This window comes from Narcine bancroftii, chromosome 6, assembly GCF_036971445.1.
Source record: "Narcine bancroftii isolate sNarBan1 chromosome 6, sNarBan1.hap1, whole genome shotgun sequence".
Lineage (NCBI taxonomy): Eukaryota > Metazoa > Chordata > Chondrichthyes > Torpediniformes > Narcinidae > Narcine > Narcine bancroftii.
Genome location: NC_091474.1, coordinates 204,119,975 through 204,135,709, shown reverse-complemented (window position 1 = coordinate 204,135,709; position 15,735 = coordinate 204,119,975). Strand labels below are relative to the sequence as shown.

Sequence of the window (15,735 nt, the reverse complement as noted above, 5' to 3'; positions counted from 1 at the left end):
TATCTTTCCTCCCCCTCCTATAACCTACCCTTCTGCACCTTCCCCACCACTAAAGAGAGAAGAGAGCAGGAGTGGTATGATGGCTCGTTCACAAAGCACTTGATTACCACCCTTGTTGACAGGAGAGAGAGGAAACTTTAATTCAGAACAGTGTGAGACTCTTCAGGAAGAAAGGGCAGAGCCCCCCAATCCATCTCCCAGGGAGCAGGAACCCAGACCTAATAAGCCAGAAACCAACTGGATGCGACCCCTGCGGGAAGTTCCCGAAGGAGAGGCTCTCGGTTTCGTAAATGTGCCCCTGACCAGTACTGAAGTGCGTAACTTTAAGAAAGAACTCACTTCCCTGATAGAAGATCCCCAGGGATGTGCCGAACAGTTAGACCAATTTTTGGGACCAAATCTATATACTTGGGAGGAGTTAACATCTATCTTTAGGACCCTGTTTACTTTGGATGAGTGTGGAATGATCCGCCAGGCAGGGATTAAAGTCTGGGATAGGGATCACCAAGGGGGACTAGATGCGGTACCAGGAGAAACTAAATTCCCCTTGGCAAGACCTAATTGGGATAAAAATACCAATGACGGTCGGGTATTGATGGAAGAGTACAGGGTTAATTTGATAAGAGGAATCAAGGAATCTGTCCCAAAGGGACAGAATTTCAAGAAAGCCTTTGAGGTTCCCCAAGGTCCCGACGAGACCCCTTCCGCATTTCTGAATAGATTGCGCACGGCAATACAGCAATATGGAGGTCTCGACATAGAATCCCCAGCAGGGCAACAATTGGTACTAACTGGTTTTGTTACCAACTCAGCCCCAGACATTAGAAGAAAATTACAAAAGACAGAAAATTGGCATGAACAGAGAATAACTCAGCTTCTACAGATCGCACAAAAAGCATTCGTCCAGAGGTCTGAAGATAAGCAAATAGAGAAGGCAAAAACATTAATCCAAGCGGTCAGAGAAGTAGTAGATGAGCAACAAAAAAAGGATAGGGACTGTGTGCCAGCTCCTGTATGCGGTGAGGGAAGCCACGGGTGGGGAAGTGCGGACCCCAGTGGATGGAGGAGTAGAGGAGGATTCCGGGGACGACAACCCTTCCTGGGGCACCTTAGAAACCCAGGTAGAGATTGGGAAACGGGAACATTTGTCTGTTTCCATTGTAAAAAGGAAGGACACTTTAAAAAGGATTGCCCACTGCGAGCCAGGGACACACGATCCTATGCCCTGATGGAAGCAGATTATGAATAGGGGGGTCACGGTTCTCAGTCAATACACACTGTGGGGCTGCACGGAGAACCATTAGTTAATTTATGCATAGGACCCCACAGTGACAACATGATATTTTTAGTTGATTCTGGAGCAGCCCGATCTAGTATTTTACACCAACCAAAGGGGGTTAAAATAGAAGGGACAATGATAGTTTCGGGGGTGGGAGGAAGAGACTTCACAGTCCCTGTATTAAGGGAGGTCAGAATCCAAATGGGAAATAAGGAAATAGTAGAGGATCTTCTACTACTTCCCCAGGCTGGAGTATGCTTATTAGGACGAGACTTACAGGACCAATTGGCTATTGGTACCAGACCACTAGAATCAGGCATCGGGGTTCAATTTTATATTTTAAGCGAGGAAGATCGAGAACTTATCAATCCAAGAGTATGGGCAGAAAAAGGCAATAGAGGAGTTTTAGACATTCCTCCCCTCCAAGTTACTTTAAAAGACTCGCAACAAACAATTAGAAGAAAACAGTACCCAATTCCTATGGCTGGCCACAAAGGTCTGCGGCCCGTAATTGACCAGCTGTTTAAGGATGGTATACTCGAACCTTGTATGTCACCCTTTAATACCCCGATTTTACCTGTCCAGAAACCAGACAGTACCTATCGATTAATACAGGACTTAAGGGAGTTGAACAAAATCATTCTCACCCGTCACCCTGTTGTACCTAATCCCTATACGATCATGAGTAAAATCGATCCCCATAGTAAATGGTTTAGTGTGATTGACCTCAAAGATGCTTTCTGGACCTGTCCGTTGGCAACAGAAAGCAGAGACATGTTTGCCTTTGAATGGGAAAACCCTTTTACTGGACGTAAAAATCAATATCGGTGGACTGCCCTTCCTCAGGGCTTTACAGAATCTCCAAATTTATTCGGTCAGGTCCTGGAACAGATACTAGATGAGGCTCCACGGAGAGACAATTGTCAGCTAATACAATACGTAGACGACTTGTTAATTACTGGAAGAACATACGAATTGGCTAAAGAATTTACTGTTGCACTTTTAAATTTTTTAGAAAAGAAAGGTCTTAGAGTGAGCGAATCCAAATTACAATTTGTTCAATCAGAAGTTAAATACTTAGGTCATCTGGTAAGTCAGGGAACTAGGAAAATAAGTCCAGAGAGGATACGTGGTATTCTGCAGATTCCCCCTCCCAAAAATGCCAAGGAACTTAGGAAATTTCTTGGCTTAGTGGGATTCTGTAGAATCTGGATGGAAAATTATTCTAGCCTTGTCAAATTTCTTTACGATAAACTCACGATTATAGAGACCGAAGCTCTTGTCTGGACAGACGATGAGATTAAAGATTTTGACTTCGTTAAACATAGCCTTACGCGTGCCCCAGTCTTGGCACTACCCGACTTAAATAAGCCTTTTGATTTATATATGCCAAAGGAGGTGTAGCCACCGGAGTACTAACCCAGGACAGGGCAGGCTATAGACAACCAGTGACCTTTCTATCAAAGATTTTAGACCCCGTTTGTCGTGGCTGGCCAGAATGTGTACAAGCCATCGCAGCCACTGCTGTTTTAGTTGAGGAAGGAGGGAAAATTACTTTCGGCGCCCCTATGATAGTTCACACCCCTCACACAGTCTGCAATATTCTCTTACAACGTGCTGGGAGATGGCTCACGGACCCTAGAATTTTAAAATATGAAACGATCCTAATGGATAGGGATGATTTGACCTTGCTCACGACTAAAACCCTTAACCCAGCAGCCTTCCTCGTTGCTCCAAATTTGGACAATTCCACAAATGAATTAGAACATGAGTGCTTAGAAGTCATAGACCTACAAACCAAAATTAGGGAAGATCTAACTGATGTCCCTTTAAAAGAAGGTGAAAGATGGTTTATTGACGGCTCTTCACGATGCATTGCAGGAACTCGCTATAGTGGGTATAGTGTAGTGGATGGGTAGCAAGGTCTAGTGATTGAAGCCGGTCGCCTCCCTGGTCATTGGTCAGTGCAATCCTGTGAATTATACGCCCTATGTAGAGCACTCCACGGCTTAGAGAACAAAATAGGCACTATCTACACTGACTCTAAGTACGCTTTTGGTGTAGTCCACACCTTTGGGAAGATCTGGAAAGAACGGGGAATGATAACTGGTAAAGTTAGCCCATGAACACTTAATTGTCCAATCCCTAGATGCTCTGACGCTCCCGACTGAAATAGCCGTAGTACATGTCCGAGGACATCAAAGTGGTGACAGTCCTGAAGCTAACGGCAACATACAGGCTGATGCAGCTGCCAAACAGGCTGCACTTGCGGAAAATATTCACATCCACCTATTACTGCCCACACCACTAGAGATTAAAAAAAACCCATCTTTTCACGGGAAGAGGAGGTCTCAATGAAAGATCAGGGATTTCGCTAAACTGCCGACGGGTTGTGGTGGAAAACAGACGGACGTCAAGTCCTTAACAAAGCATTAGCCCGCCAAGTGGTAGATCAGCTACACCAACAGACACATTGGGGAACTCAGGCGCTTGTTGATGCCTTTCAACGATCTTTATACTGCTCCGGTATATATACAATTGCTAAACTTACTACTCGCAGCTGTCCGATCTGTCAGAGAATCAATAAGAAATCTATGCGCCCTGTACTGCCTGGTGGTCGCGACATCGCAGTTCACCCGTTTCAACGCATACAAGTTGATTTTACAGAACTTCCTAAAATTGGTATTTACAAATACCTTCTAGTCATGGTAGATCATTTTACACGATGGGTTGAAGCTTTCCCCACCCCGAATGATCGAGCTACCACTGTAATCAGAATACTTATTGAATCTGTGATTCCAAGATATGGTCTGATTCAAACCATTGATTCAGACCGAGGAACACATTTTAGCTCTCAGGTTCTCCAGGGTGTCTGCAAGAAACTGGGAATAGACTGGCAACTACATACCCCATGGCACCCCCAAAGTTCAGGTCGAGTTGAAAGAATGAATCAAACTTTGAAAAATCAACTCACTCAACTTCATGAAGAGACTGGCCTCTCCTGGATTAAATTTTTACCATTAGCCCTGCTTAGAATTCGCACAGCCCCTCGTAAAGACCTTGCAGTCTCACCATACGAAATGATGTTTGGACTTCCATTTATGGGATTCCACACTGATACCCCTATCCCTGAGGCTAATGATCAATACATTTCAAAATTTCTACAGGGTCTTTCTACTTCTATACACGACTTGAAACAGAAGGGATTATTAGCCCAAACTCCACCCCTGGAATTTCCTATCCATTCTATTAAACCTGGTGATTGGGTTTATGTCAAAGCATGGCAAGATAACCAACTGAAACCTGCCTGGGATGGTCCCTACTGTGTACTTTTGATTTCAGACGCTGCCGTGCGAACAAGAGAAAAAGGCTGGACCCACATCCAACGGATTAAACCAGCCACCGAACCACAGGATCACGACAGTCAAACTCAACCCTCCACCTGGCGTGCAGTGCCTCATCCTTCTGACCTGAAACTTACACTACGCCGTGAAAAAGTGCCGTAATGTTGTTTTTATTCTTTATTGTATTGTTTAATTGTTGCTTCTCCATTTCTGGGACATCACTTAATTACTCACAATGTATTAAGTCCTCCTGGAATAGGGGCAGCAGAGGTCACAATTTTTTTCCTTTAGAGTTTAGACAAGGTGTAGATTTAGTTTTTAGCCATAGTAAGATATGTTTTAATAAGGGATTCCAATACGGACCAGGGGACCAGAACAGCTGTAGAGACCATCACTTAACTTCCCACATAGATATTAAAGGTATGAGTTCTAAACCTGTAGCACAAAGAGAGCGATATGACACAGACACACTGAATGTTAGTAACCAGTGCACCTGTCAGAGAGAGAAAGAGAAGACGTTTGCTAATGTATACAGACAGGCTTCGACTCACAACTTCAATTCTACTCAGACTGTTACACACATCTCTGATCGTAATGCACAATCCTCCCCAGACTGGTCTTTTCTCAAACATCCTTTGGGTTCCTCCGGCATTTACAATCCTTACTACTGCATCGTTAAGGGAAGTTCCAGTTATAAACGGCAACAAATCGCTAAGGCTCCTTGCCATCTGAAACATCTAATCAGACTCCATGCAGCCTTGGGCATTATCATCCAACACAACACAATGGCCCTGAGGTTATGGGCTGAAGATAAACAACGTTTACCAGACACACTTCAACAACACCGCCTGCCCCTCGATTACAGCTTCGCTGCTGAACGCAGCACTTGTGAAAGACTCCTTAAAGACACTATTCACAACGGGCAGGCGGTTAAGAACACTTCTTCAGGACGTCGAAAAACTTCCCATGCCCAGGGACAGACTTTGCAACCTCGGTCCTCTGCGGGATGGACTGGACTTTTCACCAGTTACTGGAGTCTGATACTCGCAACCCTTTTAACAGCTGGACTCATTACTCTCACCATCTTACTGCTTCCCTACATACAGACTGTTACACATCGTTTAACTCATCAACCCTTTCGTCAGAACACTTACACCCAAAGGATGTACGATTCCCAACATCTTTCTGAGGACATGGAAACTGCTATCCGTTTATTGACCAGCTGGGAAAACCAACAAGTTCCACTTTACCGCATCAGTAATACTGATCTAAAAGAAAACGGAGGATTGTGAGAGACCAGTAACACTGAGATCAGTAACACTGATCATTGCGTGAGATCAGTATTACTGATCTAAAAGAAAAGTGAGGATTGTGAGAGATGAGAAAAACTGACATTGCAATATGAACATGAAGAAATGAAGAAAATAAAATTGATACACAAGTAAATGAATGAAGCCAGTGCAAACAACATGAGACATGGATATTAGAAGGCAGGAAGCTGACACTGTCTGAGTAAGATAAGAATCTCCTACACCAGCAAGTTCACTGAATTAAGGAGAGAAGGACAGACAATTGAGAATAGAAGTAGAGTTAGTCTGAATAAGATAAGGGTCGCCAAGCCCCAGATAGAATTAGCAAGGCTTGCATAAATAATTAGAAGACCTTAGACAGTATTAGCAAGTTATACATATATAATTAGTAAGCCATACAACAGATTTTTCAAGTATGCATATTTAACTAGTAAACCCTAGACAAGATTAACGAACCCTGCAGATGAAGGGACTGTAGCCCTGAGAGTCGGGAAGGTGTGAATGGGGACAAGGGCTAGGATGTGAATAAGGACAATGGGAATAATGGCATAAGAAGACACCGACAGGATACCCCCTGGTCCTCCAAGTCTACTGAAACTGCATGTAGGCAGGAAGGATTGCCTCTGCCAAACCCATCCAGGGGGCAGAAGAATGTAAGGGGGAGGGTATTCTGATGCTGAAATTTACTGTATAAAAGTTGGGTGAGCCCCAGTGTACGTGTGTATTCCCAGGGTAAGGGGAAACACCCAACTTTGCATTGTTGTTGTAATAAATGTTCTTTGTTCTCAATATTTGTCTCGAGCAATTTCTTTAAAGGTACTTCTATTTCTAACATTGATTACTTGCTGCAAAGATAATGCAAAAGGTTATAGCAATGAATGCACTCAAACAAATTGCAAATGAAATGTTTGTGTGAAATAACAACAATCAGATGCTATTTACAATGAAGCACATGGTGCACAACCATGAATCAGAAGGGAAGATTAATATTTTGGTCAAATGTATTTTAACAATGCCTCACATTTCGAAGAATTTTCTCTTTTTGAAGACTACTAAAATCTATTCCCATACTGATAAACAATCAAAGATTTTTTCATTATAGCAAATGCTCATCTAGCTGACCAAATTTCAAGATGACTGCAAAATGTGAATAGTGTTACAGATTATATTGTATATATAAATAAGATTTTAAAAGAGATTATGGGGGGGGGGGGGGGGAGAGGGCGGTGAGGTTTAGTGTAGGTCACCACAAACAGTGTTACACTTCACATCTCATTTAAAATGCAAAAGCTTGGCTGAAGTCAGTCCTGTAGGCACCTGTGGCTTTGCAAAAGACAATGGAATTATTTTGGAAGGAATTTTAAAAAGCAGGTGCAAATAAACAGTCCAGGCTCAAAGTGCTGATAAAGATATTTCAAGGATTGGGTTAGACCTGCAAAAGGTTCTGGTTTTTACAGGCAGAGAGAAAAGAACCAAATAGGATTTATCTTAGAGAGAGACAGAGAGAACAGTTCTCCAGTAGCTTTTAAGGCTGTAACATGACAAGCTGGAAGCAGGCTTGTTAAACCCCGTTTTGAGGATGACTTCAGCCTGTTGAAAAGCCCTTGTTGTCCTTACAAGAGGAAATGGCTGGATAGAGTATTTCTCCTGAAATAAGGGAAACATGAGGAGCTCTGGTGACCTGGAAGAAGAGAAAATGCATGTTGGGGCAAGTTTCTTTGACAAGTGACTAATCAGAGGGAATCAGTTTGTGTGTGTCTAACAAGCAACAAATCTCTCTGACACCAACTAGAACCTTCCTAAGCAGTAACCATTTACCTTTCAACACTACAGCCTGGTGAAAATTCATAAATGTTAAATTCAGCGCACAGTACAAGAATTGGTTGATACCGGTGAACTCGTAGGAGTAGACTGCGAATCAAAGGACTTTCTTGAACATATACACATTACATACATGTGTGCTTAGAATTAGAAGGGGGCTAAGTTAATAGCAAGTTGAAGTTTGATTCTGTTTTTATGTTAAAAGAAAATTAAAAGCAACTTTTGTTTAAGTAACCATTTGTATTGATGAATTTCTATTGCTGCTAGGTTTTGGAGTGCTCTGGACTTGTAACAATAGTAACTATTTTCAGAAAATCTAACTGTAATATTTTAATAGTACTAGTACATTTTAATGCATTATTTTAATGTATTAGAAAACACAACTAAATTGCAGAGCTTGATTTAGTTATCCACCTGAAATACAGATTATTAACAAGTGAAAATACCCAAGTAGTTATGGCAAAAAAAATGTAATTGAAGTAAAAGCAAATCATTTAATAAGATCATATCATCTTTCACCTCAGCTCCACTAACCTCTTGAAATTCCTGGATCCCTTTTTCTCGAAATCTATTAATCTCAATCTTAAATATCCTCAATAATCAATTCTTTTGAATGAAGATTCTGAAATTAATGACAGACTTGTTCTGGTATCTCAGCCAGGAAAAATAGCAATTTGCATCTACTCCAGCCTAATAAGACCATGCTCAATCTTGTAAATTCCAGAGCAAGGGTAGCTAACCATTTAATTTTTAATCTTTAATTTAGACATACATCATGGTAACAGGCCATTTCAGGCCAGGAGGGTAGGTTAAATGGGTGTCACAGACACATAGGCTGAAATGGCCTGTTACTGTGTGTATGTCTAAATTAAAAATGAAAAATTAAAAGGTTGGCTACACCTGTTCTAGAGTACATGTTCAGTTTGCTTAAACTTTTCTCACATGATAAACCCACAAGATCACAAATCAACCTGTATTTGAAGTATGCATGTAATATAGCCACAAAACAAGTTTCTTTGCAAACAGCAAAGCTGGGGAGTCACTGGTTAGCTGTCTACATACTTATCTTTATTATTCTCTGTGACAGAGAATATAGAAATGTTTTTTTGGGAGATAAATTGGGAAAGGTTTCTTAGAGTAGGTTACATACAAAAACTTTAAATGAGATCTTATTTAAAATACTGGAGCTCTGCCCCATGCTAGACATATCGGCTCCACAGCTTTTGCAAGAGCTTTTAAGAGTGCTCATGAGACTTCACTAATGGATTTTTGTTTACAAAAGGCAACAGATGAAAGATCTTGTTAGGGAGAGAGAGGGGGGAGAGTGGGAAAGAGAGGGAGAGTGGGAAGGAGAGAGAGGGAAAAAGTGGAAAAGAGAGGAAAAGAAAGCGTGGGAGTGAGATGTCTCCACAGTGTTACAGCCAGGAGAAGTAGCTGGGACAGGAACAGAACAAGCTGGGCAAGCTTTTGGAAGACTGTTGGCCAAAGCCCTTGTGGTTCATGCAAGAGGAGAGGACTGGCTGTATAATGTTTCACTTGGAATAAGTCAAACAAAAAGGAACTCTGTGGTGATCTGAAGAGATTATTATCTGGAGAACCTTGAAAGGGCAAGTTTCATCAGCAAGACACTGAGGTGGATGTCCTGGAACAACAAATTCCTCTCTCTGAAAACCAACAAGAATCTTCCTGAGTGGTAATTATTTCCTTTTGAGCACCAAAGCCTGGTGAACATTACAAATGTTAAATTCTGTGCACAGTATAAGAATTGCCTGCAACCAGTGAACTTGGAGGAATGAGAAGTGAGATTGGACTGTGAATCAAATAACTTTTCTGAACTTACAAATTACATACACGTGCACTTAGGATTAGAATGGGGTTGTTAGGTTAAGTAAGTCAATAATGAAAAGTTAAAGTTTGATTCTATTTTCATGTTTAAAGATAACTAAAAGCAATTTTTGTTTAAGTAACCATTCGTCTTGGTGAATATTGCTGCTGGTTATATGGATCCTCTGGGCTCGTAACAACTCTTATAAAAGCAATAAATGTGTCTAAAAAGTAATTCAAGTTACATTTCTGACAAGTATGATGACATAGATTGAGTTTTTGATCAATGGCCAATTATCTCATTGCCACTTAAAAATAACTGCCATAACTATTTTACTGTTTAACTTTAAATAAAAATAAATCCTTCAAAATTAGCACAAAACCAGCCCTTCATTTCCAATCTACAATTTATATTCAACTGAATATGGTGACCGAGACTCAATAATGACATTTACAGCTGAACAAATGCAAACTGAGCAAGAGTTGGCAAGTGCACTGTGTAAGCAGGAATCATGTTTGTAAAGAGCAATTTTATAGCTTGAATTATAAATAAACTCTCAGACACCGACAACCTTTCTATAAAATCAAAATAGTGATGCTGACTTTACCTAGAATAGAACATGACTTAACAAAATTCAATCACTGCAGACTGATCAGGTATTTGTCAGGTTGAATTCCATCTGCCATTACTCAAACCAACTTACCAGCTGATCAGAATCGTTTCATACCCCAATATTATCTTCCTCACTACACACATCACTAATGCTTGTGTTAACTGCAAACTTACTGACCATACTTCCTTCATTAAGCTCCAAATAGTTAATACATAAAACAAATAGTAGGGACCCCTGCACCAATCCCAGTGGTAAACTGCCAGGCAGAGTTTCTATCGCACAAAAAAAACCCTCCAACATCACCCAATCCCATCTTTGAAGGCCTATTTCTGTGCTACTTAACTCGCAACTCAATTAACAATTTTGGATCTCATTTGTCTTGAATCCCAATGGAGTAACACATAGCCTTCTGCATAGGACTCTGTCAAATGGCTTATTAAAGTCCATGCTGACTACATCACCATCTTAGTTGCACTTTCTCAATCACCTTAGTCAGAAGAATTGCCAACAAACAAAACCATACTGACCATTACTGATCATTTCTAGCCTTTCACTGCACAGACTGATCCTGGCTTTTAGAATTTATTTTCCCCCAATTATTCTCCTATCACATTAGATTCACTAGCCTGTAATCATCTGGGTTATCCTTGTAAAAAAAAACATTTGTAATCAAAGGGCCATGAACTTTTAAAAATCAGTAAGAGCTGCAGCCAGCTAAGCCCTCGTTTCCCATGGCAACTTGCTGTGGATTTTATCAAGCCCTGTGGATTTGACTACTTTTATTAGACAACATAATGATAATCAACAAGATATCACCATCCAGTTATGATGTCTTTTATCTTAATGAAAATGGAGGTATTCATTCAAGATCTCACCCATTTTCTCTGATGCCATGTACTGAATGAACCTGAGCCCTAATGGGCACCATTCTTTTCTTAGCTATTGTCTTATGAATATGCTCATCCTGGGATATTTCTTTATCTGCCAATGACAATTCCAATTGTCTTAGTTTCTTTCTTAACTCTATACACATGTAGGGCTTCCTCCAATTTCAGTAGTCTATATCTAACAAACACTCCCCTTTATTTCCTAAATGAAATGTTTAATGTCCTTTGATATCCAGGAATCCCTGAATTTGCTGTCTTGGGCTTTCACTCTCAAGGAAACACATTGGTCCTTCCTAACAGGGCAGCACGGTTAGTGTAGCGATTAGCATAATGCTGTTACAATCAGGACTGGGGTTCGAATCTCATTCCTTTAGAAGTTTCTATGTTCTCCCCGTGTGTGCATGGTTTTTCCCTGGGGGCTCCAGTTTCTCCCACCATTCAAGATTTTGGTCAATTGGGTGGCATGGGCTTGTGGGCCAAAAAGGCCTGTTACCATGCTGTATGTCTAAAAATAAAAAATGAAATTAAATCTACTAAGATATATTACAAATCTTGCATAAATATTTTGAAGGTTCATAACTCAATAGTATAAGGGAGCAGTTCACATTCTGGGCAAATCCCATTTTGCTCCTATTTAAAAGCTTATCCTCCATCATTGTTTGGGAGCAATAGGAGCTGTCAATGGATCTAGCTAAGATAACTAGGTCTATCAAAAGTTTGTATTTCAGGGGACATGCCTATCTGACAGATCATGCCAGCCAAATTCGGTGCATTTGCATCCCTAGAATCACATAAACAAACAAAAACTACTACTACTTGCAAGTTGTTTTTGTGAGGTTCACTGTATGGTATTACTTCAATGCAAACCTTTGTAATGTACAATTATGACCTTAATATTTTCTCATTTTAATATGATTTTAAAATGATATTGAATTTCTACAGGAAAAAAAACACCAAAGGAAATTTTTAGGAAGGAATAGATGACAGAGATTCTAGCTTTTTAGCTACTTGGTTTCAGGTTTAATTACAACTGTCAGGAACACTTTCATTGCACGTTGAATAGATCGAGATGGAAGGAGTTACAATAGAATGCAGCGTGGAAATTGAAATGTCATTGAAGAGAAAAAGTGTGAGACTGTGGAAGCAAACAAGGGTACAGAGAGATAATAAAAGAATGGGCAGGTAGCCAAGATCAGCTGCAGATGGCAGAAAGTGGATAAATGAGGTCTGGGAAGACAGCAAAGGCAGAGAAAGTACATCATAAGCATAAAATCAGGCAAAGCTTTGATGAATTATCAAAGCAGTTTTTTTTAAATTATGAAGGTTTGTGGCAAACGGGAAAAACAAATAGGAGCTGCTTAAGCAAACTGAACATGACAGGTCATGTTGCATTCTCTAAACCAGTTAATACTCCTCCTCTTCATACATTTGCAAAGATAACATTTTCTTTGATTTTACAAGCCAGTAGTTTTTCACGCCCTCTTTAATTTCTGAATTTTCCTTTCAATTTCACTCATCATTGACTCCACTCTTCTATCCAGTTCAAAAATATAATCCATTCTGCTCTCTGGAAATATGCTAGGCACCAACTGATAGTCACATCCTCCCAACATGGAAATAGATGCAAATTTTCCTGAATTTCATTTATCCTGAATACATAAAATATAACAAAATATTTCTCAGAAATATACAGGTGATCAACCCTTTGGACTCAATCAACCAGTCCTGCAAAATGGGGACACGAGTATATGCACTTATTGGTAATCCCTGAAAACAGGGACACAGAGTCCAAAGGAATAAAGATCAAAAACAAATTTCATGATTCTGAATTTATATTAAAAAAAATTCCATTTTCTCCAATGGATGTCATTAACATATTGATAGCATGAATCAAGGCAATATATTAGAAATGTATTTGCTTCCTCTATAATCAATGAGTAAAATAGCAGATTGGACAGCCACTTTGCCAAGCACCTGCATTCTTTTCTCAGGCAAGATAGAACTCCCGTTTACCAGCATTCATTTCACCATTATCACACAACTGTCAGCCCTCAGCTTCACTGATTATCAGATTGAAGTCAAATGTGAAACTGAGACACAGTTTACGTTGGAATGACAATGCCTCTCTAACCACAGAAATCTCATGGATATTGTGACAGAATATGTTGATTTATACAGTATATAAATATGATTTGGGGAGATAAAGTGTCGCAGGTTTTTTTTTAAGTAGGTCACATACAAACACTTCAAAACAGTTCTCATTTAAAATAGTGGAACTCTGCTCAAGCTAGAACGGCCGGCTCCGAAGGCCTTTGCAAAAGATTTGGGGAATGCCCAAGCGACTTCACTAATGGATTGATATTTTGAAAAGCAATAGATGAAAGAACTTAGAGGATTAGGTCCAGAGCCGCAGGCTGTCTGGAGTGCAGCTTGCTGTTCTAAAAGGGTCATGTGGTTTTTGCAAGCAGAGAGAAAACAGGCTGTTTCTGAGAGAGAGTGAGAGAGAGAGAAAATTCAGTTCTGCTGTTTTACAGTTCAGCTGCAGCTGGGACTAGAACATGACAAGCTGGCAAGTTTGTGGAAAACCATATTTTGCAGACTGGTTGTGAGTGCTTAATTCAGCCTGATCAAAGCCCTTGTGGTTCATACAAGAGGAGAGGACTGGCTGTATAATGTTTCACTTGAAATAAGAGAAACAAAAAGGAACTCTGTGGGGACCTGAAAGAAAGAGGTCATCTAGAAAACCATGATGGGGCAAGTTTCTTCAGCAAAACACTGAAGTGCCTGATTAAAAGGAATCAGTTGTGGGTGTCCAGCAAACAACAAATCCCTCTCTGAAAACTGACAAGAACCTTCCTTAGTGGTAACCACTTACCTTTCAAGCACCAAAGCCCAGTGAACTTTATAAATGTTAAATTCCGTGCACAGAATAAGAATTGCCTTCAACCAGTTAACTTGGAGGAGCAAGAAGTGAGATTGGACTGTGAAGTAAAGAACTTTTCTAAACTTACATACACATATGCTTAGAATTAGATGGGGGTTAAGTAAGGTAAGTTAAGTTAATAGTAATTAAGTTAAAGTTTGATCCTTTTTTCATGTTTAAAGATAATTAAAAGCAACTTTTTGTTTAAGTAACCATTTGTCTTAGTGAATATCCATTGCTGCTGGGTTTTGGGGTCCTCTGGGCTCATAACATAAAATACAATGACATTTAAAAAAATATGAAAATTAAAACAAGGAAAATGATGCTGAGCTGTGTTTTCAATTTGTCCATGTGTATTTAATCTGGAAGGTCCTGAAATTGCCAAAAATTCTTAATACATTTTATTCCTCTTTTTAGGAATCTCTCTTCTTGAAAAGTATGTTTCTAAAAGTGCCATACTTTAGAAATAATAATTTTTTTAAAATAAATTTCTGCAATCACTCACTGGTTACTAAGTTTATTAAGTTCTCTTATCAGTTGTTTTATGATCACATGTGCAAGAATCACTTTTTTTGTGGAAAATACTATCACATACAAACCCTCAGATTCTTTTTCCTGCGGCTGAGGCAGAATTACCACTTTTTAGTTGTGCAAAAAAAAAACTGCTAAACGTACACAAGTAAACAAACTGACTGTGCAATACAAACAAAGCGCAAAAGTCCTTAAATGAGTTCCTGGTTGAGTTTGTTGCTGAAGCTACATTCTCAATTTAAAAGTTAATGTTGGCTGAAACCAATGATTTGCAAGCATTTGAGGCTAACAAACCTTCATTTATGGAATGCTAGTGAAAAAACAATTTTTCTTCATTTTAGAAGCACAGGAAATAATCAAATCCACAAAATAAGGATCTTAATATTTAATGCAGGCTAATAATGTTGTGTGTACATTTTGCAATTTATTTCTAGGACATATGGGTAACTGATATGGCTGATATTTGAGGTGGATGGTTATCTTCCTAATTGAATGATTGATTTGTGAAACATCGTACCCATTGGTGTTACACATGTTCCAAGTTTTTGACATCTTTATCATTAAAGCACAATCATCTGGCATTGATTATGTTGAAAGGATTTCCTAGCTCTACATTGTAGTCAACCAACAAATTTCAATTATTGTGCTTCATTCTTCTCTCAAGCCATGAAGGAGAAATGTCTTACCAAAAACTGACATACAACAACAGCTTGGAATTAGGAAAGTAGGAACAAAATAATTATGCTGACAGTTATTGGAGGAATTTCATATTCTTTTGAGCAGATTCACCAATCTGATGCAACATCATCTATCAGGAATCCATGGCATATGCATTTAGCAACTTTCAAATCATAAATTTGACACAAAACATGGAGAAAGTATCTGAAAATAAAATAACCAAAAGAGAAAAATAAAACAAATCAATAGAAACATCTTTTAAATCTCCAATTCCAAGTTCTGAATGAATGAGACCCCCATTCCAAAATTAAAGTTTTCAGGTGAGGAGATTATGATCATTCACAATTTAAAAATCCCTTGCACGACATACAGTAGTTCTATTTCCAGGAAGTTTACTGGCTAGCTAGTGGGCAAATACTTATCATTTGCACAGATTTATGCTGCACTCCATCATTTTAAGGTATAGCATTTTATTAACTGTAGACTCAGTAAAGTTCTTCAAACAAGCAGTCTTCATTTTTTTT

General features: G+C 39.5%; 1 protein-coding gene across 3 annotated transcripts in view; it reads right to left on the bottom strand.

Annotated features, from left to right (window-relative positions):
- The window catches only part of hbs1l (HBS1-like translational GTPase), a 189,136-nt gene that overhangs the window by 120,555 nt on the left and 52,846 nt on the right, over positions 1-15,735 (bottom strand). The gene's annotated exons all lie outside the window — the stretch shown is intronic.